Source organism: Hyaena hyaena, unplaced genomic scaffold (genome assembly GCF_003009895.1).
Source record: "Hyaena hyaena isolate Hyena2069 unplaced genomic scaffold, ASM300989v1 scaffold_25, whole genome shotgun sequence".
In the NCBI taxonomy this organism is placed as follows: domain Eukaryota; kingdom Metazoa; phylum Chordata; class Mammalia; order Carnivora; family Hyaenidae; genus Hyaena; species Hyaena hyaena.
Genome location: NW_024080657.1, coordinates 3,371,019 through 3,384,375, shown reverse-complemented (window position 1 = coordinate 3,384,375; position 13,357 = coordinate 3,371,019).

Below are 13,357 nucleotides of genomic sequence, written 5' to 3'. Positions count from 1 at the left end.
GAGAGTTTGATGACAGAAAACCTCCCTTCTTCCCTGAGACAAATTCATATGGCTCCGAGGAGATTCAGACTCTGCTTACCCTCTCTCTGTCCTTCCTGGGGCTCATCCCCAAATGGCCTTGATGCTCTGCAGCTGCTTGATGATGGTCTTCTCGTGCTGCCCTGTGGCCTGACCCAGCCCCGGAGGGGGATCCTGCACCCCATCATCACTCCTGACTTTCGAGACTTCAGTCCTGGCCTGGATGTGTTCAGAGCTTTTCAGAACAAGAGCGATGGCTCACTGGTGCTTGTCGGAGCAGAATGCGTTTCTGGACCTGAACTGTGCTATCCACCACTGAGCCCCTCGTCACTTGCCCAGACACACACAGGCACATGTGTAGGCGCGGATGTGCACACGCACGCACTCCGGGGTGCAGGCAGTTCAGCTACTCCTGGCCGGAGTCTAACAAGGTATTTTTTTTTTTCACTTTTTAGATATTTTTGAGACAGAGAGAGAGAGAGAGCTCAAGCAGGGGCAGAAAGAAGGGGACAGAGGATCCAAGGCAGACTCTGCGTGGACAGAAGCATGAGCATGTGGGGTTCGAACTTTCGAACTGGGAGATTATGACTTGAGCCGGAGTTGGAGGCTCAACCGACTGAGCCACCCAGGTGCCCCATTAACAAAGGTATTTTTTGAGTACAGCCTCCAGATCCCTGGGCTCCCCGGGCCTCCCAGATGACTGCCTGGTCTACCGTTCCCTTCAAGGCAGAGGGAAGCCACACCCTGAGCAGCAGTCACTCACTGCGCATGACCTCCTTTCGTCACCCTCTCTTTCCAGCTGCACAGACTCCCTAGGCAGCTGCTATTACTACTACTCCCCTTTGACCAAGAAACAAACCGAGGCCCAGAGAGGTTAGGTAACTCCCTCAGGTTACAGAGCTAGGAAGGAGCAGAGCAGGGTTGGGCTTCTGAACCCCAGGGCGATGAGACTGGAGATCTAGGACACCCTGTGGTGGTGACTGGCCCTGACAAAATTGGAGAGCGAGGACAGTCTGGTGGCCATGGTTTCTTTCTAGGACAATGTTTTTCTGAAAAGATCAGTGAGTGAAATGTTATTCCCCCTCTACCCCGAATCCGGCATTAAGCAGAGTTTGGGGGGCTAAGAGCATGCCCTCACTGCCATGGGCATGCAAGGGAAAGTTGCCTGGAGAGATTGGGCTTTGGGGAAGGATTCCCAGCTGAGTGACCCCTGGCCCAAATCTTGGAAAATAAGCATTTGATGGGAAAATTTGATGGCGCACTCCAGACAGAGGAAATGTCAGAAGCAAAGACGCGGACAGGTATATTAAGGAAACAGCATAAAGTGAGTAGGGCTGGCGGCGGGACAAAGCAAATAGTGAGTGAGGGTGCGGGGCCTTGGGGGCATGGTAAGAAATAGGAATTTTATTCTGCAGGCGGGCACTGGGGCCCTGGGGCCAGACTCCGCATGAGAGTAATCTGTTCAGACTGTCACTTCCAATAGCTCACTCTGGCAGAAATTCTGATTAAACCGGGAAGGCTGGAGAGCCAGCCTATTGCCACGGTCATGGTGGAAGGAGATGAAGCCCGAGGAAGCATGGCAGGCTCGGTGATGGGGAAAGGAGCCCGGGGTTAAAAGCCCATGACCTTGCGAAAAGTCTATGTCAATTGGAAAGTATATTCAGGTCGACTGTGTATCTACAGTACCAAGTATAGTGTATGAAACCCCAATTCTCCTGAAACAAGGGTGCTTCAGTCCGGCACAGGCATAACGGGGAATGTTCATCCAGCGCTTGTTACTACATGAGGAGTAAATGCAGCACAACAACTCGATGGTGACTATCCTTACCCCCATTTCACAGACGAGGAAACTGAGGCTTAGACGTGCAAAGGGGCTTTTCGAGAGTCACGTAACTACTGAGTCACAGAACAGAGTTTCAAGTCCAGAACCCAGATACCACTTCTCCACCTCTTCTCCGGAGCAGACATCGGAGGCAAAGGAAGTGGTTTCCGTCCATGTCCCTCGGCCTTCGGGAAGACCGGCCCCATGAGAGGTCACCTTCTGGCGGTTAACCTGGGGTTCCTCTGTGTCAGTACTGTTGACATTTGGGGCCAGATCGTTCTCTGGTCCTGGCTGGCCTGAGCGCTCCCGACCTCTACCACACCAGCTGCCAGTAGCACCCGCCACCCACCCTGAGTCTAGAGACCACCCAAACTACCTCCAGATTTTTCCAGATGTCCCTTTGGGCAGAACAGGGGAGCAAAATCCACCTCCACCCTCCACCCAAGTTGGGAAGCGTCGATTTAATCTTATTTCAGGGTGTCCCGGCAAGAGAGAGCTGCGTCTGAAATCCATTCCAGTTGGAGGCTGGTGAGGAGTCCCCCAAGGTAGCTGATAATTTGCACTCTCACCAAGAGAGCCCTCTGTTCTACAGATTATTAATGGAGATTTTCTGGATGGTGAGGCCAGCTCCAGGGAGGCTGCCTCAGCCCTCTACCCTGGCTAGCAGGGAGGACCAGACTTTGAATTAGGGGAAGAGCAGTCTCCCCTGGAGAAATACAATTCTGGGACATATTTATATGAATTAAAGGGTCAGAGTTTAAGTGGGCAATTCTGAGTTAGTCACCTGAGAGCCCAAATTAGCTTTGCTTCTCTGTGTATTAACTCCCCTTGGGTGGACTCTTCAATGATTTAATGATGTTTAACTCTGAAGTTCTTCAAAGCCGAGGAATTTGTGCAGCCCCCTAAGGCAGTTTCTCCCTCCCTAGAGGTGGCAGTCCTCTGCAGCACTGTTGTGAGACTGGAGACCACCCCCCACCTCCCATCCCACCCTCTCCCTGTTGCCGGCTGTGCCTTCGGAGTCACAGGTGGACTTTGGGCCAAGCCCAGGGCTGTGGGTTAGGCCCCAAGGGTAGGTCTGTCATTTAGAAGGAGACTTTACCAGAAGAGACAGGGGAGAGAGGAAGGGGCACTCGATGAGAGGCCGGTGCTCCATTTCTCCATTCTTAGAAGGACTCTCATTTTATATTTGATCATTTCTGTAATAAGGATTCATTTTTAAATGTAACATTTACATTTAAAGCGGCAGTATTTCTTTGGCCTCTAAACACCTGCCGTTAAATTGATGGTGGGAGAGGCAAATACCAGACGCCCAGAATTGAAGAGACATGATATGAGCCAGAGAGATGCTTGTAACATGGACAAAGATGTACGTGGATCAATGCTTTTATTTAACATGTATAAAGATAAATGATTTTCTACATGTAAGTGCACTTAAACATACAGTAAACCAGGGAGGTAGGTCACTTTATCTCCATTGTACAGATGAGAAAGTTGAAGCTCAAGGCCCTGAAGTTATACTTCCAATGTCACCCAGTAGGTAAAAAAATAAGTAAATAAAAGGCAGACCGTAGCCCTGGATGGTTTGGGGTCACCTCATCCCATGGTGCGGGATCTGTTTTTACTTCCCAATGGCCCAAACCTCAGCATGTCCGGCATGGCCAGTCCCAGTCCCCCTGGCTGCCCGAACTGGACTTCACCTTCACATAGGCCAAATTCATTCCCACAGATACATGGCTTCCTGGATCCCGGCCTCTCCTGATCTGAGTTTGTCTTTCAAATGTAGATCAGGTAGCCTGACAAGATCAAGGTCGCCTGAAAGGTAAAACAATAACAACTTCCTACAGCCTTCCTAGGTGCAGGTCTCTGTTTTAAGGACATTAACTTGTTTTATGCTCAAACCTCTGATGCAGGTTATAGCATGATGCCCATTTGACGAGGAGGAACGGAAGCCCCGCAAGGCTGAATCGCCTCCCCGAGGTCCTATGACTTACCAGTGGCAGAGCCGGGATTGGAGCCCAGACGGTCCAGCCCCAGCACCCACACCCTTGCAGTCCTGAGATTATACTCAGTAAGTACTTGTAGCCTCTCTTCTGTCCCCTCTCCTGCCCAGCCTCCTCCAGAAGTTTTGTCCCTCGCAGTAATTTGACAGCTCCTGTATAAAGCCTGCTATTACAGTTACCCAACTCCTCCAAAACTTTATATTTTCTTACAGCAGCATAACGATACTTTGTGAGTCAGGCCTGGGCCCGGCAGGAAGGTGTTACATACATGTTCAAGTACTCAACATGTGGGGGTGCTCAGGTGAGGTTTCCAGTGGTCCCAGAAAGCCCTAGTCACACACATCCCCTGCCGCAGTCCCGGGGAGCTGTCAAGGCCTCATGTTTTGCCTCAGCCTCCACCAGGGTCTTTTCTTCTTTCCCAAATACTTAGAAATTTTCTAGCCAGAAAGCAGGGGTTTCCTCTCCGAGGTGAATGTTGGGAAAGGAACAGCTTCAGCATAAAGCCGCCACTGAAGTATGAAGTGTACAGGGTGTAGGCAAGGAAAAGTAAGAACCGTGCAAGTCGAATAGAATGGGACACCGCATAAGACATTAGATGTAAGGAGGGATTATAATGAAAGGCACTGGCCGGCCCATCCCAGAGGGAACGGGTGTCAGAAGATTTATCTTTACTTACAGGACAACCCACCTGCATCCAGGTTGCAAAGATTTGCCGCAGAGAGTGAGCAGCAGAAATCATCTCTGGATGCAACCAGCCCCTGGGTGCTTTTACATTGTAGCATGTCATTTCAAATATTGGCTCTCATTGCTAGTGCTCTTGCTACCACTTTTAGCAGGACTGGCTGGCAAGATTTGGGGGAGTCTATATTGCACCCAATTATATAGTAGCTAATATTTATTGAGTTTTTACTATGTGCCAGGAACCGCTTCAAGTACTGTGTACACATTAACTCTTTTAACTGCCCCTTCAACTCCGTGATGAAGGGAGGGTGAACGGTATTGCTCTCAGACCTGCAAGAAAGGACCATCTCCCGGACTCTGTGTTTTGGGCATTGCATTCCACAAACATACACACAAAGTAGTTTTATTAAAATCTCATGGACTCCTTGGAGGAAATGGCTGATCCTAGGACAAAGGCAGAAAGTACACATGATGAGCCTGTAGCCTCCTATAGTGCCAGTAACCAGGGATGTGCTCAAAAAGACAAAAAACAAAACAAAAAAGAAGACAGAAGTACACCTAAGAGACTCAGGAGCCAATGGAAAGGGCCCCTGATGGCCAAAGCTGGAATAATTCAGGCAAAACATTGTTTCAAATAGTATTGGATTGTAACCCAAAATATAAGACAAATATCCATGAGTCCACATTGATATAAAAAAATCACTTCAGAAGGAAGTGAAGAGACAAACCTCCCATAAGGAAGAATTCCAAATAATTTGTGTAGATACTTCACCTTCCAAGAGATGAGACGTAACTCCCACACCTCAAGTGCAGGCTACTTACGGTGGCTTCCTTCCAGAGAGCACAGTATGAAAGCAGGGGGTGAGTAACTTTACATGGGAGAAACGTGATAAACACTCCCTCAGCCAGGTGACCAAGGTCAACGTCAACAGTGCTAAGTCCCATTGATAGCATGCACTGCACTTCACCTCTGTGGTCCTTTTTCCAAAACCTGTAAGCCCAGTAAAATGTAAGACAAATCCCAATTTCATTTCAAAATTCACCTCTCATATTTCTCCCAAGAAACACACAAGGGAAGTCTGAGAAGGACCCTAAGGAGACAAGATTAATTAAATATAATATGATCTTCTGGATGGGACACTGAAATAGAAATAGGATACTGGGCGGGGAGGGGGGGAGGTTGGGACTGAGAAAAGTGTAAATAAAGTATGGACTTTAGCTAATTACAGTGTATCAATATTGGCTCAATTGTAACAAAGATACCATATTAATATAAGATGTTAAAAATCGGGCAAACTGGATGTCTAGGAAGTTTATGTAGTATGTACACAATTTTTCTATAAATATAAAACCATTCTAAAATGAAAAGTTTATTTAAAATTTTTTTAAATACCCCCCAGTGCCTCTATACATGCACATCCCATGAGAACCAGTGCCCTATACATGCACTCTCGTGATTAACACTGTTCAGATCCCAGGGAGGGGCACCTGGGTGGTTCAGTCAGTTGAGCATCGGACTTATAAGCTCAGGTCATGATCTCACTTTTGGGAGTTTGAGCCTCGTGTCAGGCTTGCTGCTGTCAGTGAGGAACCTGCTTAGGATTCTCTCTCTCTCTGCTCCTTTCCCCACTTGTTCTCTCTCTCACCGTCTCATAAATAAAATAAACATTAAAAAAAAAGATTCCAGGGAAAAGTGTGTCACTGCTCTTGCCCAAAGGAGAGACTATGTTTGAACACCATGAGGTGTATGGGTATGTGTGTGACTTCAGAGATGGACACTGCTCTGGAGTTGGGGACGATTTGAGAGGAGAGAAAAAATACATTAATTAGCTTGTCAAACCTTCTCTCTGGGCAGGAATGCAATGGATTCTTCTATAACAAAGTATGATTTTTCTGGTGGTGACAAGCATCCATTTCCTTGCTTCTTTTCGTGTTCCAATTTAGAGTTCTCCGGTTATTCACAAATCAGCGCAGTATTCAAAACAGTGCATAGAGCAGCTATGGAATATTTTGCAATGTTAAGCAATTCATATTTCTCTGAAATTTGAATATACGTAAGTCTAGACATAACACGCATGAAGCATGATACCACTTTGTTACTCAGACAGCTAGATGAATATTAAATCCCAAAGTGGTGATTTTTTTTTAATTTCCTGCAAAATTTTGATTAAATTCTCAATAAATTACAATGCAGTTTTATTCGAGTGTTATTAAATTATTGATGCGTATTCATTTTAATTTTGTTTGTCTTTTGCTTTTCTATAAAATCTTTAAAATATTTATTTTTGAGAGGGGGAGGTGGAGGTAGAGAGAGAGGGGGTAGAGGATCCAAAGTGGGCTCTACGCTGACAGCAGAGAGCTTGATGTGAGGTTCAAACTCACAAATCGCCAGATCTCGACCTGAGCCGTAGTCGGACATTTAACCGACTGAGCCACCCAGGCACCCCTTGCCTTTTGCTTTTTTAAAATGGACTTTTTATTTTGCCTTTTGCTTTTGATAAGTACTTTTCAATATTTGAGAATACTAACATTTTTTAAACATTAAAAAATGTATATTTTACTTTTACTTTTTATTCTCTACATTGATATCTACATTTTCAACATAGACTTTCGTTTGTGTTTTTGATGAATATAAAATATGAATGTATGAAAACATATATGCACTTTGAATACAACGTTACACTGTTTCGGTCATTACTGCCAATAGAACAAAAATTATGTGAAATCTGATTATAACAACATCATTAGTGATTTTGCAGAGAAATTGAAAGAATAAATACATTTTATGGAATAAACATAAAATAATTTATGGATCACGTATCATCTCTGTTCCATAACAACACACCCAGACCGATAACAATTAAATTCAGCTATCCTTTATATTTTGATGTCTTTTAGTCCTATAAATACCATAGCTCACACATTTTCATTTTGAAGGGGTATTTATTAAAGTAGGAGAATAGAAAATATTTGCTCTAAGAGTTCACTAGGCTGATGGACAGCTTTTAAATATTTCGTCACTAGTATGACAGTCTCTATTTGTACCCATGCCCCAGCCCAGCAAACATCAAGGGTCTAGAGTGTAAACCTATATTACAGACCGGAACACTAAGGCATGGAGCAGACAGAGTATTTGTCTGACACCCCACAGCTGAATCCGAACAATGCAGAGGCGAGGCTCTTACCCACCGACAGTCTGCCTCTCCCGGGCCTTTGGACTGCTTGCTGTTTGGAGAGAGTGCACACGCTCCCTGATCCAGTTAAAACACCCACACCCTTGAGAAGGTTCTCAAGGCTTCCTTGTTAGCAGGAATTGTAGGTCCAGGGAAAAAATATGCTCAGAGAAGATATCCCAGGGCTGGAGCAGAGGCTCAGTGAACCTTCCTGGCACCCCCAAACAGCAGCCTCTGTCTCTCTCTTACCTTTATAAACATTAGAACCCTGTCTCAAATACTGTAGAGAAATATAAAACAATAAATAAAATCAACCTTGAAGTGATAAAAAATAATCTGTCCTCAAAAGTAAAAAAAAAACGTATACATTCTCCGCCAGCCCCCCTGCCACATGGAGCCCTTCTGCCAGCCCCATCCTTCCAGACCCCTCTCTCGCCATCCACCTGGTAGCCAGGGGATCGAGGGGGAGCCCTGTCTCAGTCCCCACCCCTCCGCCCCCAGTTTCCTTTCCTGACAGCCCAGACAGTAGCAATTGCTGTCAGCCTATAATTTAAAGCAAACCAGTGCAAACTTGAATCAACTTTATGTGGGTGATTGATGGGTCGAAGGGGAATTTTTTTTTCCCACTTGCATTAGATTCTTGCAAGTAGGTATTATGATCCTAACACATCTAATATTATTCCTTAATCCACCCAACAGCAATGTTTGGCATCTAGCTTTATAATAAAAGGTATCAATTAGCTGCTGTCGATGTTTTCAGAGGCAGTACCTAATTACAGTCACTTGCTATAGGCTATCTTGTTAAAAAATTTGAGCAGAATGAGTAAGTATTCCTGACAAGTTCAATGCATTATTAAAGGTGTAATTACTCAGTTATTGCTCATGTAATCCTGAGTTAATTATGTGACTTCAAAATTCATCACTTTTATGTTTATTGAACTTTGATAAGTTCACCCAGATCTGCTTTATCCTGATGATCCATTCCCTTTCTTATTTCAGACTAAATCTCCTTGATCAGTTGGTTAGAGAGCAAACAGACTTTGGAACACTCTGGACCTGGAACCATCAGCAATGGTTATCTTGCAAGGGTATGGGCACATCCAGAATGGCCATTTGTAGGGGACCCCAGTAAGGAGGAAAGTTAGAGGGGACCAAAGAATATTCACAGGTAGCCACAAAGTCCATCCTGAATCATTTCCAGGAAATGTGCACACGTGTCCTTCACCATGTATTTCTCCTCCTCAAACATCTGTGGACGACTGAGAGTCTAGCCAGGCTGGGAGTGGCCTATGGCAGTGGTCAGGGCTGTTGGTGACTAAAATTGAGCGAACTCCCATGTTGAAACACCGTGATGAATGGACCCCGATTCTGATTCACCCAAACCTTGAGAAAGCTGGCTCCAAGCAGCCTGGGGACAAAGGCCAAGCGAGGAACATGGTACAGAAGCAGAGGAAGTTGATAAGGTCAGGGCTAGTCATGTGCCGCATTCCCGCTGGCCTTCTCTTGGGTGCAGCCTAAGAATGGTGTGTCTGTCTTCCTCTGCCTTCGATGGTCACCACACTTCTGGGCAGCATTTCATCTGACAGTGCCCTCTGTCCCGGAGAGCCGAATCCTGTACCTTAGCCTGCTTGAGCCTGAGTTTGCACCCCTGAAAATGGACAGGCCACCCCTGTCTTGCCTGCCCCTGAGAGTTCTTGTGAAGCAGAGGTCTTCACGAAAGTGGCTGGGAAGTTTAGAAAAATCTTTCCTGTACTGTGGGAGGCCCATGCCTCCCAGGCCCTCGGTGACGAGCAGCCTCGCTTTCACATCCCCAACCCCAAATACCCTACCTGTTCTAAAACACCGCAACAAGGCAGGAGGCAGGTGGCAGCCTCTAAAATGGCTCCCGTGACCTCCACCTCCTTGTATCATCCTCCCCTTTGAGTGTGGTAGACCTCGAGGTTCACTTGTAACAGAAGTGGCAGGATGTCATTTCTGAGATGAGATTACACAAAGACCGTGACTTCTGTCTTGCTCACCTTTCCTTGTTCTCACTCTCTCCGCTGATCACTCTGAGGGGACCCAGCTTCTGCATCATGAACTGCCCTGTGGAGAGGGCCCACACGACCAAGAACTGATGCCTTCTGCCAGCAGCCGTGCAGGTGAGCTTCAGAAGAAACCATAGTTAAGGACCTAGCATTCCTGCAATGTCACGAGAGACCCGGACCAGACCCAGCTACCTGCCCCACAGAAGCTGTGAGCTAACAAGTGTTTCTTGTTTCAAGACATTTCGTTGTGCAGAAATAGATAATATGCGGGTCCATCCAAGAGGCAGGTTTCTGAAGCCACCTGAGTTGATCCAGGGAGATATGATTACATAGTGCTGAAGAAAATGGTGTGTCCCATCTCATCTGAGCTTAAACTCAAGTACCGACACCCTAAGAGCTGTGTGGATGTAAAAGTAAACTCTGCAGGTCTTCATCTTCTCCTTCATAAAACGGGGATAAGAGTTCTCTCTCATTGTATTGTAAGTAATAAGGCAATATCTGCAGAAGCGCCTAATTGGGTAGCTGTCACCACAGTTTTCTTAATTAAATGATAGCTACTATTTGTTATTTTTATCTCCCAGCCTTCGCAAGGCACTCAGCGCTCCTTCATATCTCTTCGTCTGCCATGGAAACCACACTTGATGCCCCATGGGCAAATCTAAAGTCCTTTTAAACACTTGCTCTTGGTATTTAGCTCCACCCTGTTTTACTCCCCAGGGTTTAACTCATGATGTGAACCCATGCCTTTCTGGACATGAACATTCTATAAGCAACACCTGCCCCTTCCAACAAGCCTTGTGGAGACGTTTCCAAACAAATAGTAAGATATAATAATTATCCTGGAATAGTCTTAGTCTATGTGTTGAATGCATAAACAAAGGTTCACAGTACGGTATTCTGAAGAACATCACAGGTATGTCCCAGGGACAGAAAGACCAGGCCCACAACTTCTGAGTCTGGAAGGATGAATGGGTATTTCCCCCAAAAAAATGGGAGAAAGGGCCTCCACAAGGGACAGGGGTGGCAGAGGTGAGCAGAGAGGAGGAGGCACAGCATTTGTGTGGGAGGACTGTATGTCACTGCATCTGCATCATGGAGAAGTCTTGTAGGAGAGAGGAGGGAAGGACACAAAACAGAGAGGACAGTTAGGAGCCAGACTGTGAAGGACACTGCATTCCCTTCCATGTAAAGGAAGGTGCTTGCAGAAAACAGGGTACCTAAAGTTCAATCAATGCTAACAGGGTCTGATTTCTCCAGGGGCTATGTCTTATTAAAATGCCTGTTGAATTGAGATTACTCTTCAATCACTATATAAAGATACATGATAATAGATGATAGATAGATAGATAGATAGATAGATAGATAGATAGATAGATAAAAGAAAGAAGGGAGGGAGGGAAGGAAGGAAGGCAGCCAGGAAGGAAGGAAGGAAGGAGGGAAGGGAGTGAGGGATGGAGTGAGCGGAAGGGGGAGGAGAGAGGGAAGGAAGTAGACAGAAAAGAGAGAGGTGGGAAGGAGGAAAGAAGGAAGGAAGAAGGAAAGAGGGGAGAAGAAAGGAAGGAGGGAGGGAGATGAAAAGGATGGAAGAAAAGAAGAAAAGGAAAAAAAAGAAAGAGAAAAAGAGCGAGAGAAAGAAGAAAGAAACAGAGAGAAAGAAAGAAAGAAAGAGAGAGAGAGAGAGAGAAAGAAAGAAAGAAAGAAAGAAAGAAAGAAAGAAAGAAAGAAAGAAAGAAAGAAAGAAAGAGAGAGAGAAACTTGTGCTGGAGAGGGTAAGAAATGGAGAGTTCAGGACCTCAAAAATGTTACTTTCCTCAGGCCCAGGCTTCCTAAACCAATCCTAAGCAGCCCCAGTACCTTCATCACTTAGACAGTTATCTGTCTCCCAGGAGGGAGCACCTTGGCTCTGCCCATGGCAGCAGCTCCGAGCAAGGCCATCCCTCTCACAGGTGTGCGGACAGCTCTCCCCACGACTCCCCTTTCTCAAAACAAAATGCCCTCGATTCCTCCAATTGCTCCTCAGATACCGGGGTTCTTGGAGGAGGCACGATTCTGCTCATCACTCCTGGAGGCTCAGGGCCCCAGTGCAGTGCCCATGACTACTGGCACCCCAGGTTTGTCCCAGCAGATGCTGGGGCCTTGGTTGAGCCCTTCCTAGGAGTCTCTGTGCAGATGCTGAAGAGATAGAAAAAGCGCCTAGGGAGTTTACTTTCAATTGTCTGCAGGAAGAGAGAGACCAGCAGGTCAATCTTCCTCGTGTCTCCCATGTTGGAGCATTATTTTTCATCATGCTCTGATGCGGCAACTCTTGCCCACATCCTGAGTGGACCCATCACCCAGGTTCCTGCCGCCCTGAGCACCCTCTGACCCCTAGAAGTCAGCCCGCGTGCTGCTGCTAAGCCTGGTTACATCTCATCTGCCGAGGGAAAGCCAGGCAGGCAAAAAGGCGGTCATTACCCAGGCTGCGAGGCCGCCAAGGTGATAAATCCCACTTTGTTCCTGTTCGGAGGGAGAATCTTCAATTAAGCAGAAATTGATTTTCTAATGATTTTTTTTTTTTTTTTTTTTTTTTTTTTTTTTTTTTTTTTTTTTTTTTTTTTTTTTTGTTCTCCTGCTGGCCATCCGTGGAGTGCTTGAACCAGCTCCAGCCCTGCCTTGCAGAAGAAGAATGAAGTTGTTTGCCGCTGCTGACAAACGAGTTGGCCTCAAGTGTGGGAAACAACTTCATCCTTTCATTTCGGGGAAAACAGAGGACAAGGCCCATCACGGAAAGGGAGAAGACTCAGCTGACACAAACCAAAAGTGTCGGGCCCTTGGGTTGGAAATGTAGAGCTCCGTGGGTGCTGTGGGTCCTTTATTACCTGCTGCGGGGGGGGGGGGGGAAGAGGGGCGGGCAGCATTAGAGTGTGAGCAGCCACATGCTTGCAGGTGCAACCCAAGGCAAATGTGCTGTGGAGATAAAGGGCGCATGCGCAGGGCAAAGCAAGGCCAACTGGAAGGAAACCCTTAAACTCCGAGCTGTGTTCAGCCATTTCCCACCCTGCTGGCTAAAGGAACACGGCCTTTGTTCCTTAGGGAAGCACCAGACCTAGATTTTGATGTGAATGCTTATCAAGAGGCGGAGAGGAGAGCCGAGAGGGAAGTTGGGCGCTGTATTCACAGTAGAAGAGGAACAGTAGACTCCGAAGGGTGGGTTAGGGCTGTGGAAAGGTCTTGCAGGCCGGGCAGGTGGCGTGGGGGAGGCACTAGCGGCGATGCCCCAGGCAAAGGTGGGCCCGTGCTGACAGGTGGAAGGCTTGGCTTTCTAAGACTTACGGAACAGGTAGAGAGGGCACTGATAAGGACTGCTACTGCGGGCGAGGTTGAAAATAGGAGACAGGCCAGCAAGCAGGAGCTGAGGGAATCCAAGAACATTTTCGCACATGGAGTCCGTGGTGCACGTAGGGTGCTAGGAGCATGGCTTCAAAAGTGATGTGTGGACAAAGCAAACGTGTTGAGAATTCAGTGTTAGTATTAGGGTGTATCCCCTAATGGTGTGTTTGTGTGTGTGTGTGTCTGTGCATGTCTGCGTGTGTAAAATAGCACATAAGCTAATGCACAGCCAGATCAAACGTGACCTGTGAAGAAACCGTAGTTAGG